This window comes from Thalassophryne amazonica, chromosome 9, assembly GCF_902500255.1.
Source record: "Thalassophryne amazonica chromosome 9, fThaAma1.1, whole genome shotgun sequence".
NCBI classification, from domain to species: Eukaryota; Metazoa; Chordata; class Actinopteri; order Batrachoidiformes; family Batrachoididae; genus Thalassophryne; species Thalassophryne amazonica.
In genome coordinates this window covers 30176159-30199541 of record NC_047111.1, presented here as the reverse complement: position 1 = coordinate 30199541, position 23383 = coordinate 30176159, and the positions used below count along the sequence as shown (strand labels likewise).

Below are 23383 nucleotides of genomic sequence, written 5' to 3'. Positions count from 1 at the left end.
CCCACCGCTACAAGTTGGTTCCTGTCTGATGCCTAGGAGTACATTCTGCCCCTGCCTTTTAATGATGGCAGGATCAGACATTTGAAACACTTTCTCCTGATGTGACAAGGAGCTCAGCCTCTTCTATGATCCGAATGATTAAGCTGCTGGCACAAAAATGTACCAGTTCCAGCAACTATAGAACCACTACTGAAAAATGTGATGGTATATGAATAGATGATTAGCAAGGCTTTTATGTCACATTTGATTAAACTCCATATTGCCACCCTGGATGCCAGCACTTGTGAAACTGAGTGAGGAGTCGGACTGTCTTTGTTTGCTAATATCCTGGATTAAAACTAAGATCCAGACACTGCGTGACTTCCTGGATTCCGTGAGCAGAAGTGTCTCTGATCCACAAACACTGCATGTTTTTGAAAGTGGGAGGAAGCTGGAGCACCGGGATGGAACCCATGCGAACACAGGGAGAACGTGCAAATGCTGACTTTTATATGGCAGTGTCTTATAATCAGGTTAATGTCAGAATATTCAAGCCCATGTAAACATAGCTCCAGGTGCCTGAAAGTTGGATTTCTCCTGAACTGCAGTTGTACCCTGAGTACTCCCAGTCACTGTTTTCCATGACGCCCACAGGCATTCAGGAGCCGTATCGCTCACAGCGTGGGCAGACCAAAAGTGGAAACCACATCAGCTGTAAACCACTTCAGAGGAGTGCCCACTTACAGCCACTCTTCACCTGTTGGGGAGCATAAACAGCTCAGTAATGACTCCGGTTTTAGATCCACCTTCACTTTAAACATCTGTTACCACACCACTTCTCATAGTGGTTAGAGTGGAACAACAAGGCCGTGTTTCTTACGAAGGCCTCAGATGTTTGTGCAAAGTAAAAATGTGCCTGTAAATTCATTCTTTCTTGTTCCATAATGTTGGTACTTTCAGTTATACGAAGATTAAGATGTTCTTAAATGCAAAGCAGCACCTGAGGAACTGGAGTGTCTCAGTTTGTGTTTGTCCCGGATAGAGTAAGATCTGGGCTTTCAAAGATTTTCTGGACTTGAACATGTGGTGAAAGTGTCAAATCTGTATCTCAGCAATGAGATTCATCTGTCCTTTGCCTGTGAGAGCGAGAGACACATGGGAAGAGCTCATGGAGTCATAAAGATTATTGGACAGAGGTCTCTGGCACTACCAGCACCTTTCCAGGAGAACAAATATCTATGTCTTTAAGGTCCTGGTGCTTCCTGTCTTACTGTATGAGACTTGGACACTATCCAGTGACCTCATACCCGTTCAAGCGGTACCCAAGGATCCTCCTCTTTAGTACTAGATATCTTTGGAAGATCCTCGAGTAAATCTTCCCCTAAGATTTGCATCCCTTGTTAACTTTGCATCGATAGCTAATGTCATATGTACCATACCACATATCTGATTCGAAGGTGATCCCATGTTGCCAGTCTGAACAGTCAAAGATGACATAAAATCCATTTTTCCAAATCCGTTTCAAACCTCATTCTTAGATGATTTGAAATGTGATTCAAATCACATCTTTGCAAATCTGTTTTTGTCTGACTGCTGATATTGGATTCTGAGTGTGTAGTACTTTGGACAGCAGATCTACACATGTACAGAACAGAGGTGGCAGACGGTATGGATGAAGGATCGTCAACCTTCAAACCAACAGTACGGGACTTACAATTTCTCTCCATGAATTGCGGGTCATTTGAGTGTCTTTTTCTGACTCTGTTGTAAAGTTGGTCATATTTATGGACTTTTCTGCCAAACATATTTGCTCCATGATCGAAATGTAATCGGCGGGTGCACTGCAAAAACTGTTAAAATATGATGGGAGAGGAAAGAGTGAAAACATAAGAGTGACAAATCACAGTTCTTGCGGCCTTGCAGAGGGTTGTGGTCTGAAGCAGTTTGATTTGTCACACCCAGGGATACATGTGAAACTTAACACCATATTACAGTACAGGCAGCAAGCAGCATTTTGTTATTAATCACAGACCTTCAATTACAGCCCTGCCTCCTTTAGGCACCTGGTCTGAGCACAGTTTGAAAAAATAAACACCTGGGCTTTTTATCAAGGAAATGTACCCACTTTCCTTGAATCGGTGAGTGTCAGAGCTGAACTTCATTTCATACCTCTATTATTGGGAATGTCCAGTCTGCTCTGTCCAGTGTGTGTGTGAGGGGTTTTATAACAAAAATGCATTACTAGTGCAGCAGATAACTGAAACAATCATGCAAATAGTAATAAAAGCATCAAATTTGGCAGAAATACTCCTTAGACAATCCTCTTTTGAAAAGCAATTGGCCACTTGACTTTTCAATCTGTGATCAGGTAGGGGTCAATTGAAGAATTACAAAGAGGTCAAAATTAAAAGATGCTCCAATCATATTGAAAAATATTCCACATTATTTGCCTGATAATAAAGATTCCAAAAAGGTATAGTTTGGACTATCTGTGACTGAATTCTATGGAGTTACGGGATAAAAACAGCAAGAATAGTGACAAAGGTTAGTTTCATTTTGTACAGGGGTCAAAATTTAAAGTTGCTCCAATTTTGGTAAAAAGTGATGCAAATTATTGGTTGAGCTAATAGGATTCAAAATGGAATAGTTTTGACAGTGCTGACTGCTTGGTCTCCAAAGTAAAGGTCAAACAAGGTCTCCGTCTATTGGATTCTATGACATGTGACATATGTTACCCCGTAACGTGATAAGTAAGGATGATACATGGTCTAAACTATTCCTTTTTAAAACCATGTTAACTCAACTAGTAATTTGTGTCACTTTTTACCAAAATTGGAGCAACTTTAATTTTTGACCCCTGTACACTGACCTTTGTCACCATTCTTGCTGTTTTTATCCCATAACTCCACAGAATTCAGTTACAGACCATCCAAACCATACCTTTTTGGAATCTTTATGATCAGGCAAGTAATGCGGCATAGATTTCAATATGATTGGAGCATCTTTTAATTTTGACTCCTGTGTAATTTGTCTGAGGAGTATTTCTGCTGAATTTGATGCTTTTGTCACCATTTGCAGGATTCCACTCTAAATATTCTCTTATCTGCTGCACTATACATTCGGACGGGATGTTTTGTCCGATGTGAGCAAAAATCTGTATATAAAATCTGGTATATACAGTATTTATTACATGGAAAACCATGCAAAAACACTTGAGACTTTTGCTTTTGTCCACTGAGTGCAAATATGTGGTTTATACTATGACGGTTGAGCCAGGTTTTACTGTATAATATTTTGCAGTGTTACGAGTATTTACTTACTTTATGGATTTTGTTTGCTGCACTGGTTAGATATCTTCATTCTGCAAGTGACTCTGATCACAAAGGATTCTGGGTAGTTTCCACTACCCTTAATTTCTGAACACACTCTTTTACATGAGCTGTTCAGAGGGAAAGATGACCACTCCCCCTCGATCCCTTAAAGAAATAGGACACATGACACTACACGGGAATGTGCAAAGCATGGGCAAAGGGCAACACATATTTGGGGAAGGGAGACTGTCTGGATTGCACCAAAACTAAAAATTCTTTGCTGTGATCTGAGGTTTAAATCTGAGGCACATTCAGGAGAACTGTTGGTCACCCTGCCAAGTCCATAGAAAGGTAAAACGTGCTCATATCTGTCAGAAATGTGCCCTTGGAGTTGAAGACACATACCTCATTGAGAAAACTGTCAAATTTCATCTCATTGGGTTCAGTACTTTACTGATCTGACACCATCCCTCGGGATGCACAGCCAAATGCATGAATGAACAGATGGACCCATCCCCCCTTTGGACTCTGTTGCAAGGTGCAGTAACCTGGGAATGCAACACAGCCATCATGAATACTTATGTGGTAGTTTATACTACACTTGATAATAATGTTAGCCGCATTTGTGCTATATGGACGCCAAACATTTCTCTACTTGTGGTATTACTAAAGCTGTAAGTTATACCTGTGATTTGGTGATGTTGTACACCAGTATTATCCGTCACATTTTGTCCAGATCCATCCCTTGTCCTTGTCTGGTGTCCTGTTTGTTACTTGTTAGTGGTTTTAGCTCGTTGTATTTTGTGTACCGTTCCTTTAATTCTTACTGTAGTGGTTACTGAGCTCAGGTATTCTGGTCTTTGTCACAGTGTGTCCTCATACAGTTTTGAGTTTTTTCTGCTCAACTTCATGTTCATTTTGTTTATGACTTGGACCCAGTGCGTCTGCAGCTTTGACCTTTTCACCAAACTTCCCACACAGCAGCGTCTCATTTCGGTTTCTCACCTGCCCCCACTTATGTTGATTTTCCTCAGTGTTTATTTTCTGGGAGGTTTTGGTGATGACTTTGCTTTGCTCTGCATAAGTTGGATTCTGGAGCTGTGGCTGATCTACAGAGTAGTTGAAGGGGTAGCCCCGTCAGGTGTGACAAAATATGATAAAGGTTTTGCATAAGTGGGTTTCCCCAGGAGGGTGGCCGGTGTCGCCCTTAGAGATAGGATGAGAAGCTCGGTCATCTGTGAGAGCTCGGAATAGATCTGCTGCTCCTTCCCGTTGAAAGGAGCCACCTGAGGTGTTTCCAGCATCTGGTAAGGATGCCCCCTGGACGCCTCACTAGGGAGGTGTTCCAGGCGCTGGGAGGAGACCCTGGAGAAGACCCAGGACTAAGCGGAGAGACTGTAGCTCCACACAGATCTGGGAACACCTCAGGATCCACCACTTGGAGGTGATTAATGTGGCCTGGGAAAGGGAAGATTGGGGTCCCTTACTGGAGGTGTTGCCCCCTCGTAATGAGATGAAAATGTATGTATGTATGTATGTATGTTTTGCATAAACGAAGGCTGATTGATGAACACTGCAACATAGAGAACTAGATGATCACAATGTTTAAAATAAAAACTGTATTAAAAATGATAGTCGTATTTAGCTACCCAGATTAACTTGGAATGCAGGAAAAAGGCTATAGATGCTAAACATTTGTGTGTGTGTGTGTGTGTGTGTGTGTGTGTGTGTGTGTGTGTGTGTGTGTGTGTGTGTGTGTGTGTGTGTGTGTGTGTGTGTGTGGGAGGGGTGCTCTTGGACCACCCTACTAGGTGTAACCAAGTTCCACCACCCCCACCTTGAAGCTAGATCTACCCCTCTGGACTGACATTGCCTCTTCAACACACAAGTTAAAGGTGCTTTCCTTCAACTATTTATTTATTTTTTTTTAATTATTATTATTCACTTAGTGTGTGTGTGTTTGGTTTGGCTCATTTTTCCAGGCTTGGGACTCGTGCAGCCTAGGTGCCTAAGATACAGTTGTGCCATCACTAATCTAACTGTCATCACTGTAGAAAAGAAGATCATTCTTACTGGTGATGTTTGGTTTTTCTTTGTTTGTTTTTCCTCAATTATTAACAAACAGGATATTGGAATGGGTTGACAGATGTGTTACATTCTTGACACCACAAACAGAACCTGTTCATTTCTCCTCTTTTTCTTAAAGTACCCGAATACAAGGACAACCTTTAAAAAAAATGTTCCAGCCTTTTCTACAGTGCAAAAATCAGAGTTAAGTAAAGGCCCTGAAGGCTGTGGAGCCTGAGAAGAAACAAACCTTTGTTCAAAGTCAACATGTGACTCTGCAAACTTGTATTTTCCTTAAAGTACCTCCTGTACAGCACTTAATGTTTCAGTATGGAGCAGTCAGGTTGTTCCTGCTGAGGGCAGGAAACAGTAATCCGTGCTTTGGCATCTCATCAGCGTGACCCCGACAACTACTCAAAATGTCAGCTTTCACGAAAAAAGACCAAAACACTTGAATTTTTAACTGGTTAAAGAAGGGACAAATGTAATTCCACTCTAAAATACAGTCATACGGTACTAATGTAACTAAAAGTGCCAAACACAGGCAATTCACATTTATAGAGGTGTGTGTATGTGTGTGTGTGTTTAGATTAGATCCCTCGGGAAGACTCCGTCAGGGATTTTTTCATGATAATTATAAACTCATAGCTGCTTTAACAGGTTGGTGCCAAATTCTTTCACTGACTCTGCGTTAATATTCTGTCCTCCAGTTTACAGAGAAATACGTCCAAATTAATCAGGAGAAACTTTATCATGATCACAATGACTGGTGTCGCAGACTGAAGGATCCCCCCACTAAAAATCAGTCCACCTTCTCTGCAGATGCGTCATTTGGGACCACAGCAGTCTGACTCTCTACAGTCAAAGCGATCAAATGGAACAATGTGATTATGAACCAACAGATGACAAAGTAAAGCCTCTTAAATCATTCAAAAGTCAGTTTTAAGCAGAAATGAGCGATAATCGATGAGTCGCTACTGACGCTTTGAAATGACGGAGGCGTGGTGAATGCAGCAGCAGCAGCTCCTCTGGCTGTGGAGCTCTGATTGTCTCCTCCGTCATTTATGATGAAATAATCTTCAATTTATGTGGAAATGATTGTTGTACAAAATCTTCAGTATCTATCTCTGAGATAGATGATGACTGGAGGCAGTTTGAAGCAGAAATAAGGTGATAACTTGGTGGTGACTGGTGGTTGGCTCTCACTGCAGTATTGTATCACTTCCTGTTCCGGAGCACAGCAGTGTTTTGCTGTATCTGTTAGCTGTTTAATCTGCATAGTTAGATTGATCTAGATAACTATATAATGATTTGTTTCACAGTGTAATCTTCACGTGCCTTAACTAAAGCACTCTCTCTGCTGAATCACCTCTAAATTATTTACACATTATTCACTTTGTGTGTTTTTAGGAATCCACTAGCTTAGTGCAGCTACTAGCTCTTAGCCGGTTTAGCATGGCGGCTTCTCCTGTCTCTCCCGCACTTTTCTGTTCTGGGTGTGAAATGTTTAGTTATTCCTCGGCCTCCTTTAGCAGTAATGGTACTTGTAATAAGTGTAGCTTATTCGTAGCTTTGGAGGCCAGGCTGGGCAAACTGGAGACTCGGCTCCGCACCTTGGAAAATCCTACAGCTAGCCAGGCCCCTGTAGTTGGTGCGGACCAAGGTAGCTTAGCCGCCGTTAGCTGTCCCCCAGCAGATCCCAAGCAGCCGGGAAAGCAGGCCGGCTGGGTGACTGTGAGGAGGAAGCGTAGTCCTAAACAGAAGCCCCCTGTACACCACCAACCTGTTCACATCTATAACCATTTTTCCCCACTCGGCGACACACCCGCCAAGGAACAAACTCTGGTTATTGGCGACTCTGTTTTGAGAAATGTGAAGTTAGCGACACCAGCAACCATAGTCAGTTGTCTTCCGGGGGCCAGAGCAGGCGACATTGAAGGAAATTTAAAACTGCTGGCTAAGGCTAAGCGTAAATTTGGTAAGACTGTAATTCACGTCGGCAGTAATGACACCCGGTTACGCCAATCGGAGGTCACTAAAATTAATATTGAATCGGTGTGTAACTTTGCAAAAACAATGTCAGACTCTGTAGTTTTCTCTGGGCCCCTCCCCAATCGGACCGGGAGTGACATGTTTAGCCGCATGTTCTCCTTGAATTGCTGGCTGGTGTCCAAAAAATGAGGTGGGCTTTGGAGTGACGGCATCCATCCCACTTTGGATGGAGCAGCTCTCATCTCTAGAAATCTGGCCAATTTTATTAAACCCTCCAAACCGTGACTATCCAGGGTTGGGACCAGGAAGCAGAGTTGTAGTCTTACACACCTCTCTGCAGCTTCTCTCCCCCTGCCATCCCCCCAATACCCCATCCCCGTAGAGACGGTGCCTGCTCCCAGACCACCAACAACCAGTAAAAATCTGTTTAAGCATAAAAATTCAAAAAGGAAAAAATAATATAGCACCTTCAACTGCACCACAGACTAAAACAGTTAAATGTGGTCTATTAAACATTAGGTCTCTCTCTTCTAAGTCCCTGTTAGTAAATGATATAATAATTGATCAACATATTGATTTATTCTGCCTTACAGAAACCTGGTTACAGCAGGATGAATATGTTAGTTTAAATGAGTCAACACACCCGAGTCACACTAACTGTCAGAATGATCGAAGCACGGGTCGAGGGGGAAGATTAGCAGCAATCTTCCACTCCAGCTTATTAATTAATCAAAAACCCAGACAGAGCTTTAATTAATTTGAAAGCTTGACTCTTAGTCTTGTCCATCCAAATTGGAAGTCCCAAAAAACAGTTTTATTTGTTGTTATCTATCGTCCACCTGGTCATTACTGTGAGTTTCTCTGTGAATTTTCAGACCTTTTGTCTGACTTAGTGCTTAGCTCAGATAAGATAATTATAGTGGGCGATTTTAACATCCACATAGATGCTGAGAATGACAGCCTCAACACTGCATTTAATCTATTATTAGACTCAATTGGCTTCGCTCAAAATGTAAATGAGTCCACCCACCACTTTAACCATACTTTAGATCTTGTTCTGACTTATGGTATGGAAATTGAAGACCTAACAGTATTCCCTGAAAACCCCCTTCTGTCTGATCATTTCTTAATAACATTTACATTTACTTTAATGGACTACCCAGCAGTGGGGAATAAGTTTCATTACAGTAGAAGTCTTTCGGAAAGCAGTGTAACTAGGTTTAAGGATATGATTCCTTATTTATGTTCTCCAGTGTCATATACCAACACAGTGCAGAGGATTTACCTAAACTCTGTGAGTGAGATAGATTATCTCGTCAATAGTTTTACATCTTCATTGAGCACAACTTTGGATGCTGTAGCTCCTCTGAAAAAGAGAGCCTTAATCAGAAGTGCCTGACTCCGTGGTATAACTCACAAACTCGCAGCTTAAAGCAGATAACCCGGAAGTTGGAGAGGAAATGACGTCTCACTAATTTAGAAGATCTTCACTTAGCCTGGAAAAAGAGTCTGTTGCTCTATAAAACATGTAATCATTAGCAATTGATCTCTGCTCTCTTCCACAGCATGTCTTTTTCCTGATTCTCTCCCCTCAGCCCCAACCAGTCCCAGCAGAAGACTGCCCCTCCCTGGGCCTGGTTCTACTGGAGGTTTCTTCCTGTTAAAAGGGAGTTTTTCCTTCCCACTGTCGCCAAGTGCTTGCTCACAGGGGGTCGTTTTGACCGTTGGGGTTTTTCTGTAATTATTGTATAGCTTTTGCCTTACAATATAAAGCGCCTTGGGGCAACTGTTTGTTGTGATTTGGCGCTATATAAATAAAATTGATTTGATTTGATAAAAAAGCCCTCCGTAAAGCTAGGACATCTTACTACTCATCATTAATTGAAGAAAATATGAAAACCCCAGGTTTCTTTTCAGCACTGTAGCCAGGCTGACAAAGAGTCAGAGCTCTATTGAGCCGAGTATTCCTTTAACTTTAACTAGTAATGACTTCATGACTTTCTTTGCTAATAAAATTTTAACTATTAGAGAAAAAATTACTCATAACCATCCCAAAGACATATCATTATCTTTGGCTGCTTTCAGTAATGCTGGTATTTGGTTAGACTCTTTCTCTCCAATTGTTCTGAGTTATTTTCATTAGTTACTTCCTCCAAACCATCAACATGTCTGTTAGACCCCATTCCTACCAGGCTGCTCAAGGAAGCCCTACCATTAATTAATGCTTCAATCTTAAATATGATCAATCTATCTTTATTAGTTGGCTATGTACCACAGGCTTTTAAGGTGGCAGTAATTAAACCATTACTTAAAAAGCCATCACTTGACCCAGCTATCTTAGCTAATTATAGGCCAATCTTCAACCTTCCTTTTCTCTCAAAAATTCTTGAAAGGGTAGTTGTAAAACAGCTAACTGATCATCTGCAGAGGAATGGTCTATTTGAAGTTTCAGTCAGGTTTCAGAATTCATCATAGTACAGAAACAGCATTAGTGAAGGTTACAAATGATCTTCTTATGGCCTCAGACAGTGGACTCATCTCTGTGCTTGTTCTGTTAGACCTCAGTGCTGCTTTTGATACTGTTGACCATAAAATTTTATTACAGAGATTAGAGCATGCCATAGGTATTAAAGGCACTGCGCTGCGGTGGTTTGAATCATATTTATCTAATACATTACAATTTGTTCATGTAAATGGGAAGTCTTCTTCACAGACTAAGGTTAATTATGGAGTTCCACAAGGTTCTGTGCTAGGACCAATTTTATTCACTTTATACATGCTTCCCTTAGGCAGTATAATTAGAAAGCATTGCTTAATTTTCATTGTTACGCAGATGATACCCAGCTTTATCTATCCATGAAGCCAGAGGACACACACCAATTAGTTAAACTGCAGGAATGTCTTACAGACATAAAGACATGGATGACCTCTAATTTCCTGCTTTTAAATTCAGATAAAACTGAAGTTATTGTACTTGGCCACACAAATCTTAGAAACATGGTGTCTAACCAGATCCTTACTCTGGATGGCATTACCCTGACCTCTAGTAGTACTGTGAGAAATCTTGGAGTCATTTTTGATCAGGATATGTCCTTCAATGCGCATATTAAGCAAATATGTAGGACTGCTTTTTTGCATTTGCGCAATATCTCAAAAATTAGAAAGGTCTTGTCTCAGAGTAATGCTGAAAAACTAATTCATGCATTTATTTCCTCTAGGCTGGACTATTGTAATTCATTATTATCAGGTTGTCCTAAAAGTTCCCTGAAAAGCCTTCAGTTAATTCAAAATGCTGCAGCTAGAGTACTGACGGGGACCCATGTTGGCCTCTCTTCATTGGCTTCCTGTTAATTCTATAATAGAATTTAAAATTCTTCTTCTTACTTATAAGGTTTTGAATAATCAGGTCTCATCTTATCTTAGGGACCTCATAGTACCATATCACCCCAATAGAGCGCTTCGCTCTCAGACTGCAGGCTTACTTGTAGTTCCTAGGGTTTGTAAGAGTAGAATGGGAGGCAGAGCCTTCAGCTTTCAGGCTCCTCTCCTGTGGAACCAGCTCCCAATTCAGATCAGGGAGACAGACACCCTCTCTACTTTTAAGATTAGGCTTAAAATTTTCCTTTTTGCTAAAGCTTATAGTTAGGGCTGGATCAGGTGACCCTGAACCATCCCTTAGTTATGCTGCTATAGACTTAGACTGCTGGGGGGTTCCCATGATGCACTGAGTGTTTCTTTCTCTTTTTGCTCTGTATGCACCACTCTGCATTTAATCATTAGTGATTGATCTCTGCTCTCTTTCACAGCATGTCTTTTTCCTGATTCTTTCCCCTCAGTCCCAACCAGTCCCAGCAGAAGACTGCCCCTCCCTGAGCCTGGTTCTGCTGGAGGTTTCTTCCTGTTAAAAGGGAGTTTTTCCTTCCCACTGTCACCAAGTGCTTGCTCACAGGGGGTCGTTTTGACCGTTGGGGTTTTTCTGTAATTACTGTATGGCTTTTGCCTTACAATATAAAGCACCTTGGGGCAACTGTTTGTTGTGATTTGGCTCTATATAAATAAAATGGATTTGATTTGATTTGATAATCGGTGAATCACTGCTGACGCTCTGAAAAGACGCATGCACAGTGAAGGCAGGGGGGACCACTTTTTAGGGAGGACCGTTTGGTTGGCGACACCAGGAACCAACTCAATGAAGGATGTCACCGGGGAGAAAGTGTAAGATTCAAAACCAGCCAAGTCAGTCCTGCAGAGTGTGTGTCAGCTCAGCATTTCAGATGGAAGAGACAAACAAAAAAATACTGAAAGATAATCAGAATCTCTTACAAGTATGAAGACTACACAGGATGCTACATTAGGACATTAACTGAGCTTTGTATGGTACAAAACCAACATGCTTCGACTCAGCACACAAGAATCTTTAATTTCCTGATACAAGCACCAAATGTGGCACAACGGTACTTCTTGGTCTACTTTTTGCACACACAAAAAAAGAAGCCATAAGCCACTTCAGTTTTCAAGATGGTGGACATTTTTTAAAGATGGTGCCTGTAATATATTTGCACAATCTTGGTTTATTTCAATGTTGTACCTGTTGAATATTGTACTGTGGACTGGCAGAGATTTGAAATTAACTTCAGACAACAGGGAACCACAGTCTTGTTTGAACCCATGCGTGATATCGTGGGATTTGACCACTTCTGGGGACAGCCTGCACAAACACAGCATCACTTCTAACGGAAAGATGGCATACTCTTTTGTTTTCGGCTGCAGTCTACAGAGTAGCTGCGTTCTCTTGCCTGCACAACCACCTCGGCATGTTTGAGCTCTGGAAGTAGAATTATGCTCTTTCATCTTACCCCTTTAGTGCCTGCCTCAAATGAGGCTACGGTTCCCTATATTTTCATGCTTTTTAGATGAATTGTTTTTATGAAGTGTGCATGCATGATGCTGCAGAACATGCCGTAGTGTTTGGTGTGTAAGCAGTTAGAGGTAGTATGTTAATTTAATTTAATCATGTTATAATGCGCCAAATCACAACAGAAGCCATCTCAAGGCACCTCACACAGAACAATTCAACATTAAAATTAAATAAATAATTAAAAATGAATAAAACATTCAAATACATCATTAAAAACAGAAGTAAAAGAATAAAACAGATAAAAAATTAAAACTATTCATAAGAAAGTGAATAAAAATGGGTTTTAAATCTTGACTTAAAAATGTCCACGGACTCCGACTGCCTCACGGTCGCGGGAAGACCGTTCCACAGGGTGGGTGCACGATGAGGAAAAAGCTCTTTGACCCCGCTGACTTCTTCTTCACACTGGGAACACAGAGAAGTCGCGCATCCTGCGACCACAAAGCCCAGGCCGGCACGTAAGGTTCCACCAGATCAGCCAGATAAGACGGCGCCAGTCCAAGAACAACTTTATAAGTCAATAACAAAACCTTAAAATCTGCTGTCACAGAGACAGGGAGCTAGTGTAAAGATACCAAAATGGGTGTGATATGTTCAGACCTTCTGCTACGTGTCAAAAGTCTGGTGACTGTGTTCTGAACCAGCTGAAGAACCCTAATGCTGGACTGCAGTAACCCTGAAAATAGAACATTACAATAATCTAGTAATCTAGTACTTTGGTTTTTAAAGATTGCCGTGCTCGTTGGATGAACACTAGTCCTAAAGCTTACCTCTGGGTCCAAGTAGTTGCTTGTGCATGGCAATGGCCTCACCCCAGTAAACCACATTGGCTTTTGGGTTGAACTAGGTAAAGGTAGCACAGGAGAGATTTTCTGTCATGGAGTTTGCTTTGCTCCCGTATCAGTGCATGAAGAAAGAAAACTTCTAGAATGGACTGTTGAACAGATGAAACAATGACTTCAACATTATAGCCCCCAAAAAGAGTGTCAAGCGCAACCAGGGAACATGGTAGCAATCACTGCTGTGTAACTCAGCACAGGGTTTAGTGTCAGCTAATCATTTATAACATTGATATTGATAAATTAGGTTCACCACACACACAAAAAAAAATACTATTAAAAATGAAGAGGACTCAAATTAAACCTTACAATGTCACATTTGTGCATCACATTTAATGATTAGGCTATATTTTTTGTGGGCATATTAAAAAAAACTGCCACCAAATGTCATGTGGCTAATAAAGGTTTTGAAGAAAAGGACTTCTCGAAGGTATTCATATAGAATTTGGTGCTTGTATCATCAACTGAATGATTCTTACACTTATCTGCTGCATTATATTGATAGTGATTACAAACAAAGAAAAAACAACCAAACATTAAGTGTTATTAACTGTAAGACTTGTTTGATTCTATTTCTTTTTTTCTTCTCAACATTGCAACCAGTGAGTCAAAACTTCACACATTCTTGAGAAATGTTGGTTTCTCAGAATGCAAAAGATGGAGAATATATATATATATATACAAAAACACAAACCTGCTGGCAACACTGAAGATTTGAATTCAGTTTAACAGAGAGACATGAAATCGTTTGAAAGTCAAATGATGTGCAGACTTACTGAGTGAAGTCCTGCAAACCGTCATCCAAGAACCCACAGAGTTACATCGCCTTTAATCAGCAGTAACATTTTGCCAACAGTGATGACTTCAAGGATGTTCTTATGTAATCAGACCACAAACATTGTTCTGGAAAGGCAGACATATTGATGTTTGTCTGAGGCAGTGAAGTGGACTCAACAAAACTTTCCAGCTGTGAGAGACAAGAAGCAAAAAGGTCAAGAGGGGTTTCTGAGAGAGAGTTTTGTGTGTGTGTGTGTGTGTGTGTGTGTGTGTGTGTGTGTGTGTGTGTGTGTGTGTGTGTGTGTGTGTGTGTGTGTGTGTGTGTGTGTGTGTGTGTGTGTGTGTGTGCTGATGTACACTGGACACAGGAGGAAGAGTCTGTTCACAAATATCAGGTCCGGTCGAAAGCGAGAACAGGGTTAACTGTGGTCAAGATCTCAGGTTCTGGCAAGATGTAGGCAGTCCAAAGAGCGGCAGTGTCCGCAGAAGAGTTAGCACATGGGTTAGGGTTAACCAGGACAACAGGCTGAGGGTCAAATCACAGAAGGTCAATATATCAGGCAAACAATCCAACAGACAACAGGCTATGGTCAAGAAACACATAAAGGCAATGTGGGTCGGCAACCAATGATCAAACACCAGGAATCAGGTCATGAGAGCAAGCATAAGGGTGAGACAATCTGGCACTGGAGTGATGGACTGTAGATGGTTCAAAACTGTAGGAAATAATCACCAAGGGAGTCAGAGAGCAGGTGGAACTAAAAAGCCAGTGGACCTGATGGACTGTGCATCCGGAAAGTATTCACAGCACTTTCCTTTTTCCACATTTTGCTGTGTTACTGCCTTATTCCAAAATGGAGTAAATTCTTTTTCCCCTCAAAATTCGACTCACAACACCCCATAATGACAACATGAAAACAGTTTTTTTTTTTTGTAATTTTTAAAAATTAAAAACTACACATTTATATAACTATTCACACCCTTTGATCAATACTGTGTTGATGCACCTTTGGCAGCAATTACAGCCTCAAGTCTTCTTGAATATGATGCAACAAGCTTGGCGCACATACCTTCGGACAATTTTGCCCATTCCTCCTTGCAGCATCTTCGGGCTCGTGTTCGGGCTCTGACTGGGCCACTCAAGGACATTCACAGAGTTGTCCTGAAGCCACTCCTTGGTTATCTTGGCTGTGTGCTTAGGGTCATTTTCCTGCTGAAAGATGAACCGTCAACCCAGTCTGAGGTCAAGAGCGCTCTGGAGCAGGTTTTCATCCAGGATGTCTCTGTACATTGCTGGATTCATTTTTCCCTCAGTCTTGACTCGTCTCCCAGTTCCTGCCACTGAAAAACATCCCCACAGCATGATGCTGCCACCACCATGCTGCACTGTAGGGATGGTGCCTGGTTTCCACCAAACATCACGCCTGGAATTCATGCCAAAGAGTTCAATCTTTTTCTCATCAGACCAGAGAATTTTGTTTTTCATGGTCTGAAAGTCCTTCAGGTGCCTTTTGGTAAACTCCAGGTGGGCTGCCGTGTGCCTTTTACTAAGGAGTGGCTTCTGTCTGGCCACTCTACCATACAGGCGGGACTGATGGATTCATGCAGAGATCGTTGTACTTCTGGAAGGTTCTCCTCTCTCTACAGAGGAATTCTGACCATCTGACAGAATGACCATCAGGTTCTTGGTCACCTCTCTGACTAAGGACCTTCACCTCTGATCGCTCAGGTTAGACGGGTGGCCAGCTCTAGGAAGAGTCCTGGTGGATCCAAACTTCTTCCATTTACAGATGATGGAAGCCACTGTGCTCACTGGGACCTTCAAAGCAGTAGAAATGTTTCTGTACCTTTCCCCAGATCTGTCAGTGGAAACAAAATGTACCTGAGCTCAATTCTAAGCTTTATGACAAAGGCTGTGAATACTAATGTACGTATTAGTATTCTTAGTTTGTTTAAAAAAAAAAAAAATTGCAAAAGTTCTAAAAAAAATCACATTGTCATTATGGGGTACTGTGTGTAGAGTTTTGAGGAAAAAGAATTTCATTTATTTTTGATGAAGACTGTACAACAAAATGTAGAAAAAGTGAAACGCTGTGAATACTTTCCGAATGCACTGTAAACACACACAGAGCAAATGTCAAAATAAAAGGATGAGAAAAAAGTAACTACTACAAGAATTTCACTTACAGAGAGCACAAGGAATAAATAACATGGAGAAAAACAAGATAGCAATATGACAAGATAAATACTGGAAATATAATATGTGGGAGATAACATTTGAGGGGTGTGTGTGTGTGTGTGTGTGTGTGTGTGTGTGTGTGTGTGTGTGTGTGTGTGTGTGTGTGTGTGTGTGTGTGTGTGTGTGTGTGTGTGTGTGTGTGTGGACAAAATACCTAAAAAAAATGGATAGATGGATTTTCTTACCACTTGGTGGGAATATTACTTGGATGGATATCTGGAAATAATTCGATTTTGGAGAAGGTTCATCAGAGGTCAAGGACAAGGAAAACATGGTCCATAAAACATGATTTCAAATGCCTCTGAGTCTTGAGAAGTCACTGCCACTTCTGGACAAGGTTAGCACTGTTGGGATGTTCCTGACCCAGCTGTGTGTGTTCCTGACCCAGGACAGCCTGATGTGATAACAGAATTAATGACGCCAGTTAGTGATGTCAAAGAACAACTAATCATATCAACCGGCAGTTTTGTGTGTCAAAGTCCAAAGATAAAAATCAGCACATGTTATCAGTCTGGGTCTCGGTTCCTCCGGAGGTGTTCACGGCTCACAGGGAAATAAATTGTGGGGCCTGCTTAACCCTATAAAGCCCACCCTGTGAAATGATTGTCAGAAAATTCTAATTTTTCGAAACAAGAGTCTTTATTGGACCTTTTAACAAACCCACAAAAAAACAAAAAAAAAACCTTTTGCATATATGACTTTTTATTTGTATCATATTTGCTACATTGGGCGTTCTAGCATAAAAACATCCATTTTAAATCCAGAGCAAACATAACATTTCAAACCTATAAAATGCTGCATTTTCTTAGGGAAATTACTGTGGATCACTTGTTTCAGGCAGCCATTAGGAATGTCTCATCTGAAGGCCCTCTGATGCATAAGATACTGACATCTGGTGGTTTGTGTGTGCACTACAAGTATCTCATTGTATACGATGGGTTTTTTGCGGAGAAAATATCACACTGATGAAGCAGACATCTCAGAAAATCCTGTATCAAATATGATACACTTGGCGTTATAGGGTTAACTCCTCCATTTTCCATCTCCTGAATGTTCTTTCAACCTCAACAACATAAAGGTTCTTTTTTTTGCACAGCAAAGTTTTAAGTGGTAGTTACTTATCCATATGGTTATATCAGCTATTGATGAATGACTGCTCTTGATGCAGTGCTGTCTAAGGGATCGGTTCTTGCCCTTTGTGCACTGAAATTCCGCCAGATTCCTTGAATCAGTTAATGATATTTTGCATTGTAACAGGAGAAATATACAAATCCCTTCCAACCTTTCTTGGACGGACATTGTTTTTCAACAAATATTTTTCTCACTCAGAGAGCTCTCTCTCTCTCTCTCTCTCCCTCTCCATCTTTAATCCTCTAGACTCAGCCTTCATGGATAAGGCTTTTGAAAATTCCCATCATGATTACAAGCACCTGTTGTTTGAAATAGCATATTTAAAAAAAACACTCTCCGTAAATTGCAGAGGTGGGACGAAGTCGTTGTCAAGTCATTCTCAAATCATCAATCTGCCCAAGTCAGCTTGCAAACAATTGGTGGTCATTATGACTTGAGACCTGACTTGGGACTTGCTGACTCATGACTTGAGAGTGACTTGATGGTGACTTTGTCCCACCTCTGCCAAAGTGCCCCGCCTCAGTTGGAATGTGATGCAAGAATGGGTGTATATTAACAAATGAAATAAATTTGACCACAAATAAACATTAAATAGCTTGAATTGATTGATGTCTGCAACGAAAAACAGAAGTCAAATGCAGGTTTTTGCTTGTTTATTTTTTGCATTTTCCACATCTCCCAAATTGTTTTCTGATGGGGGGGTAATTTGAGAATGGTGTATAGTGTCTGAGGAAAGGGTTCAAGAAATGTGTTTTAGCACTTGTGAAAAACAGTTAAAAAACAAAAAGAAAAGAAACAGAACCACCAAAAAAGAGAAAAATATGGCACCTTACCTGCCACACACTTTCACACACCCCCACTCCCAGCATGCAACAGAGAGAGAGAGAGAGAGAGAGAGAGAGAGAGAGAGAGAGAGAGAGAGAGAGAGAGAGAGAGAGAGAGAACACGACCCGATCAGTCAGCGAGGAGCAGTCAGTGATCGGATGTGGCGGAGACCACGTCGCCATGTGACGTCACTAATGCGGAGCCTCCTTTAGTGACGTTTATGTGGAGATAAAGTTGAAGCTGGCGGAGTGAGAGGGATGCAGCGCGTCCGTCTGAGTGAAGGTGAGTGTTTCTGCCTTCGTGCACGTGCGCGTGGAGGTGAGGTGTGACCTGTGGCTGTGGCGTTTTTTTTTTTTTTGTTTTGTTTTTTTACAAGATCGTGTGTGTTTATTGTAGGTGTGCAGTCTGTCTCACACAGAGGACATTAGACAGGATCATTATTATTATTATTATCTATTTTTTTTTAAATTTATTTATTTATTTTGTTAAAGGAACAGCGCGCCCGATCTATTGCGTAACGACACAATCGATCCGTGTGTCAGAAGACTCGGACATTCACTCATCATATTGATTGATCAAATAAAGATTGACCTTTACAGACTCCTCACTTCAGCTCTGTGTGCTGCCATGTGATGCTTAGAAGTTACAGCTGCAGAAAGGATTTATGAGCCCAAAATCACTGATCACGACTGACTGATTCTCACCTTCTTCACAAGGTACTGATCAGGAACAGGTCGCCTACTTGATGGTTTCCAGGTCTGAACAAAACAAGAACATACAAAAGGTTTTCCTGTTCCTCCTCTCAGAAAAAGCCTGGCCTGCATTCTGTAAACTGCACCTTCAACACATCCATCATCCCACCCATTGATAACCCAATAACTCAAAGAGAATAATTCATATAATCTTATAACTCGGCAAATTAAAAGAGCATATAATGAGGACAAATAGATTAAAATTTAACAAACTTTGATCTGTGAGATCAATCATAAATGTAACTTTGTTTTGCCATTGTAATATTCTATAGATGTGTCTGCCACCTGCTGGATACTTAGTGGATGCTGGATTGATGATGGATTGTAGAGGTAAATTGTTATTTCTGATGGTTTCACAACAGCTACATTCCAACACTCAAATAACACAATCAGCCCTCTACACAACCCTATGTGTGAATTGAAAGAAAGAGTGAAGTGATCAAGAGACGTATGTACTGAATAGGATCTGACATAGAGAGAGAGAGAGAGAGAGAGAGAGAGAGAGAGAGAGAGAGAGAGAGAGAGAGAGAGAGAGATTGATTCACAGTGAACCACATTTTAAATGTTTTTTTGTTTGTTTGTTTTGTTTAATCTGACCCTCTATCAGCTGCACCTTCAAACAACAAGACCTGCTGAATGTTTTATAATATATAAACTTACTTTTCTTTTGGTGTACTCCAGAGTGACTGAGCCTGAGAGTTTGGTAAAAGTCCAGGCCAGAAAACTGATTTATAACCTGGCAGAAGTTATGCAACATTTTCCGATCACTGAAATGTTTTGTTTTCACCTGTATGTTTATTTGTTTGTTCGTGAACAGCTTGTAACCCACAATTTTTCATATATCATTATGACATTCAATTTTCAAAGTCATTTTTCAAAGGTTCAATATTGAAAAATATTGGAAAATTGGAAACATCCCTATCCTTTAACACTAAACAAATTTTTTTTTAAAAATCATAACTATCAAAAAAGGTCAACTTTCTTTCAGATTTGAGACTGTTATGTAGGTTGGTATCCTTTATCGACTGACAAAGTTTAATCTGGATCTGATCCAGACTACGGATTTTATGGCCATTTAAATGTAACACTGAAATCCTCATTTAATGTATATTTTACATTATAACTTTATCAATTGTGCTTCAATCACTGTCATATTTGAAAGTGAGGTGCAGACTGGCACTCACTATTGTCTGACAAAGTTTGATCTGGATCTGATACGGATTGTGGATTTTGTGGACATTTGAATTTACTATTGAAAAGCCCATTTGGTGTACATTTTGTATTATATCTCAATCTAAAGTGCCTCAATCACTCTCATTTTTCTGTTATGATTTACATACACCACCAAAACTGGACCGAGGCTCCAATTTTATACCTGTAGTATACAATTGTAGTACTACAGTACTATATGTATCAAATCACAGTTTTGGCCATTCATGCGTTTTTTATCTGATTCACCACCAGAGGGAGTAAATTAAGTCGCATGCTTGGCTAAATGCTTAATGCACTTGGTTTCAGTGCAGAAGGTTCCGGGTTCAAATCCCACCCCTGCCACATTTCTCCATGTAATGTGGAGTTGCATCAGGAAGGGCATCTGACATAAAACCTGTGCCAATTCAACATGCAGATCCACCTTGGATTTGCTGTGGCGACCCCGAGTGCAAACAAGGGAGCAGCCGAAGGGACTTACTTACTTTGCTTGGTGACAATTGGTGACATAAGGAGGTCGTGCTTAGTGAAGACTGTGATGTCCTCCTTATGATACCCACTCTGGAACAACCTTCTAATAAAACACTGATGTTGCACAGGTTTTGAAACATTCTGGAATATTGGTTGTAGTTAGCAGTCACTAATTTGCAGTGCAGACAAAAAGTTGTGGTATCATCCATGTTCTGGTATACATTTCATCCCATATAGTGGACATCAAGTTTCTCTGAGCTGTTGCTCAGTTAACTTGTGAGCTGACGCAGAAGTGCAGTGAGTGGAGTGCACAATGTGCCCAGTAGGTGGCAGACAAGCTACATGTAAGTTCAAGTACAGATGATAATTTTGCACAATCCATTTGGCAGCCGCTATCCCAGTGGATGCTGGAGAGAGGGGACACCTTGGGACAGCAGGAAAGGAATGATACACTCGCTCCACGATACGATACGTATCACGACACACTTACAGAGGTTCGACACATATAACGATAACATAATTACAATGATGTTCACGCTAATTCTAGACAAAGTAATCTGTGGTAAATGTTTAATTTTCAAGAAACAAATATGTTCTCTGTTTCCTCTTTGTATATTTTGTAGATTTTACGAATTTTTTTTTTATTCTTCTGTAAGAGCTCATCATTTTGTCTATGTAGTAGTTGAATTTTTAATGGTATCACATACTCACTTTTTAAAAAAGATCAAATTTGATACGCTTCATTGTACCACGCTATGTGATGGGTTCACCGCTGCTGGACAGTCCTGCACTTTATCACAGGCTAACATGCACAGACAAACGCGTGCACACTCATGATGGCGACCAATTTAGAGTTTCCACTTCACCAAACCTGCACAGTTTTGGAAGTGGGGAGAAGCCAGAGCACCCGGGGGGGGGGGGGGGGGGGGTGGATGCACACACAGAAACTCCACACAGAAAGGATCAAGTCGGAATCAAACCTGAGACCTTCCCTCTGTGAGGCATCAGTGCTAACCGCTGACCCACCTTCATTATGTGCTCTTTTTAATTTGTTCAGTTCTCATTACATTGATTGTTTTCCTTGCCAACAAGTGGTAGTTACGAGCCCCCCTGTCCCGTACACGAGGTCAATACATCAGTACACTCACTCAGAAGACATCCAGTGAGTGGCAGTTGTGTGGATGAAACTGCCTGGTTGAGGTCAGAGGAGAGCGTGCAGACTGGTTGAGTGATGCCATCATGTCAATATGGACCAACATCTCTGAGGAATGTTTCCAACACCTTGTTGAATCTATGCCATGAGGAATTAAGGCAGTTCTGTAGGCAAAGGGGGGTTCAACCCGGTAATAAAGTGGCCGATGAGTGTACGTCCAAACCCAGCGCACCAAACACTTCCTACCTTGTATACACAGCCCAAATACTGAGAACAAACTGGCCACAAAGTGAACAGAACAGTAAAAAGTGATTTACAAGTCCTGTTCTAGTCAGGTGCATGCTGGGAAGTGGTGTGGGCACACCCTATATTTTAAGTGTCAGTGTAAAAAAAAAAAAAAAACAGATGTAAAAACACGTCAGTCAATCTGTAAGAAAGTGCGCTGACATTCAGATATCTGCAGTGAATTTAACTGTCACTTCTGCTCACACACATCTGATATTTAATGTTCTGAGAGTCTGATGTTCACGGCGTGCTGTGACAGCACAGATCACACTGCTGAGGTGAGTCAGTCCCAGTGACTCTCTGGCGGTGATTCCCTCAGGAACTCTGCACGCAGCAGCAAAAATATGGCTTTGACGAATCAGTGCAAACATTTAATTACCATCTGATACTTTTGATGTTGTTGTAAGTGAGAACAAGGTGAATGGCCTCAGCAGAAAAACAAGTAAACTGAACACAGACAGTAACTGATGACAGGCCGCATGAAAACAGGTTACCTTGGGTCCTACAGAGCTGAGGAGGTTGAGAGTGAAATATCCAGAAATGTTCTATTTAATTCCTAAATGGATAATGTAATATTTTTGTTAAGCTCCTTGCAATAAAGCTGAAAGTCTGTAGACTCCAAGCCGAGCTCATCAAACAAACCCGTCATGAAAAAGTAATTAAGGTATTGCAATACTACGACAGCGTTTTAGGGCCACATAGAATTTTTTTTTTTTTAGACTTCGAAAATAAAGTCGTAATATTCCAAGAATAAAGTCGTAATTTTAAGACTTCCAGAATAAAGTCGTAATATTATGAGAATAAGTCGTAATTTTCCGAGAATAAAGTCATAATATTATGAGAATAAAGTCATAATATAATATTTCAACTTTTTTCTTGCAATATTACGACTTTTTTCTCGTAAAATTACGACTTTATTTTCATAATATTAGGACTTTTTTCTTGTAATATTGCGATTTTATTCTCGTAATATTACAACTTTATTCTCGAAGTCCAAAAAATAAAAAATAAAAATTCAATGTGGCCCTAAAACTCCATCGTACAATACACATATAATACAACTGTCACATTTAAACTCAAATTTTAGCTTTCGTTAAGTTCACAAGTCAAATGTATGTTTTTCTGTCAGAAATGGCTATTTACACGTGCGGCCGTGCAAATTACGAGTGGAATGTAGATTGACAACAACCAGTTTAATTAATACTAATCTCATAAAAATGGCCCTCATTTTGTGATGAAGGAGGGTATATACAATATGAAATGGATGATTACATATTAAAATTAAACATGCAATTTACATTAAGACATTCACAATATACCTACATTATTAATATAAATGTATAAAAGTATGGTAGTTGCAGTATATGAGATTAAACAGTTTATTCTAAAATTGACATAGTAAAACTTCAGGTAGACATATAAAACTGATTTTGTT

General features: G+C 40.6%; 1 long non-coding RNA gene across 1 annotated transcript; it reads left to right on the top strand.

The window, feature by feature from the left end:
* The first annotated feature begins 403 nt into the window (after nt 1-403).
* On the top strand, nt 404-21484 carry LOC117516503. The gene is made up of 3 exons (XR_004562431.1): nt 404-471; nt 6180-6183; nt 21455-21484. It is a non-coding gene; the product is annotated as an uncharacterized LOC117516503 (long non-coding RNA).
* Nucleotides 21485-23383: the final 1899 nt, after the last annotated feature.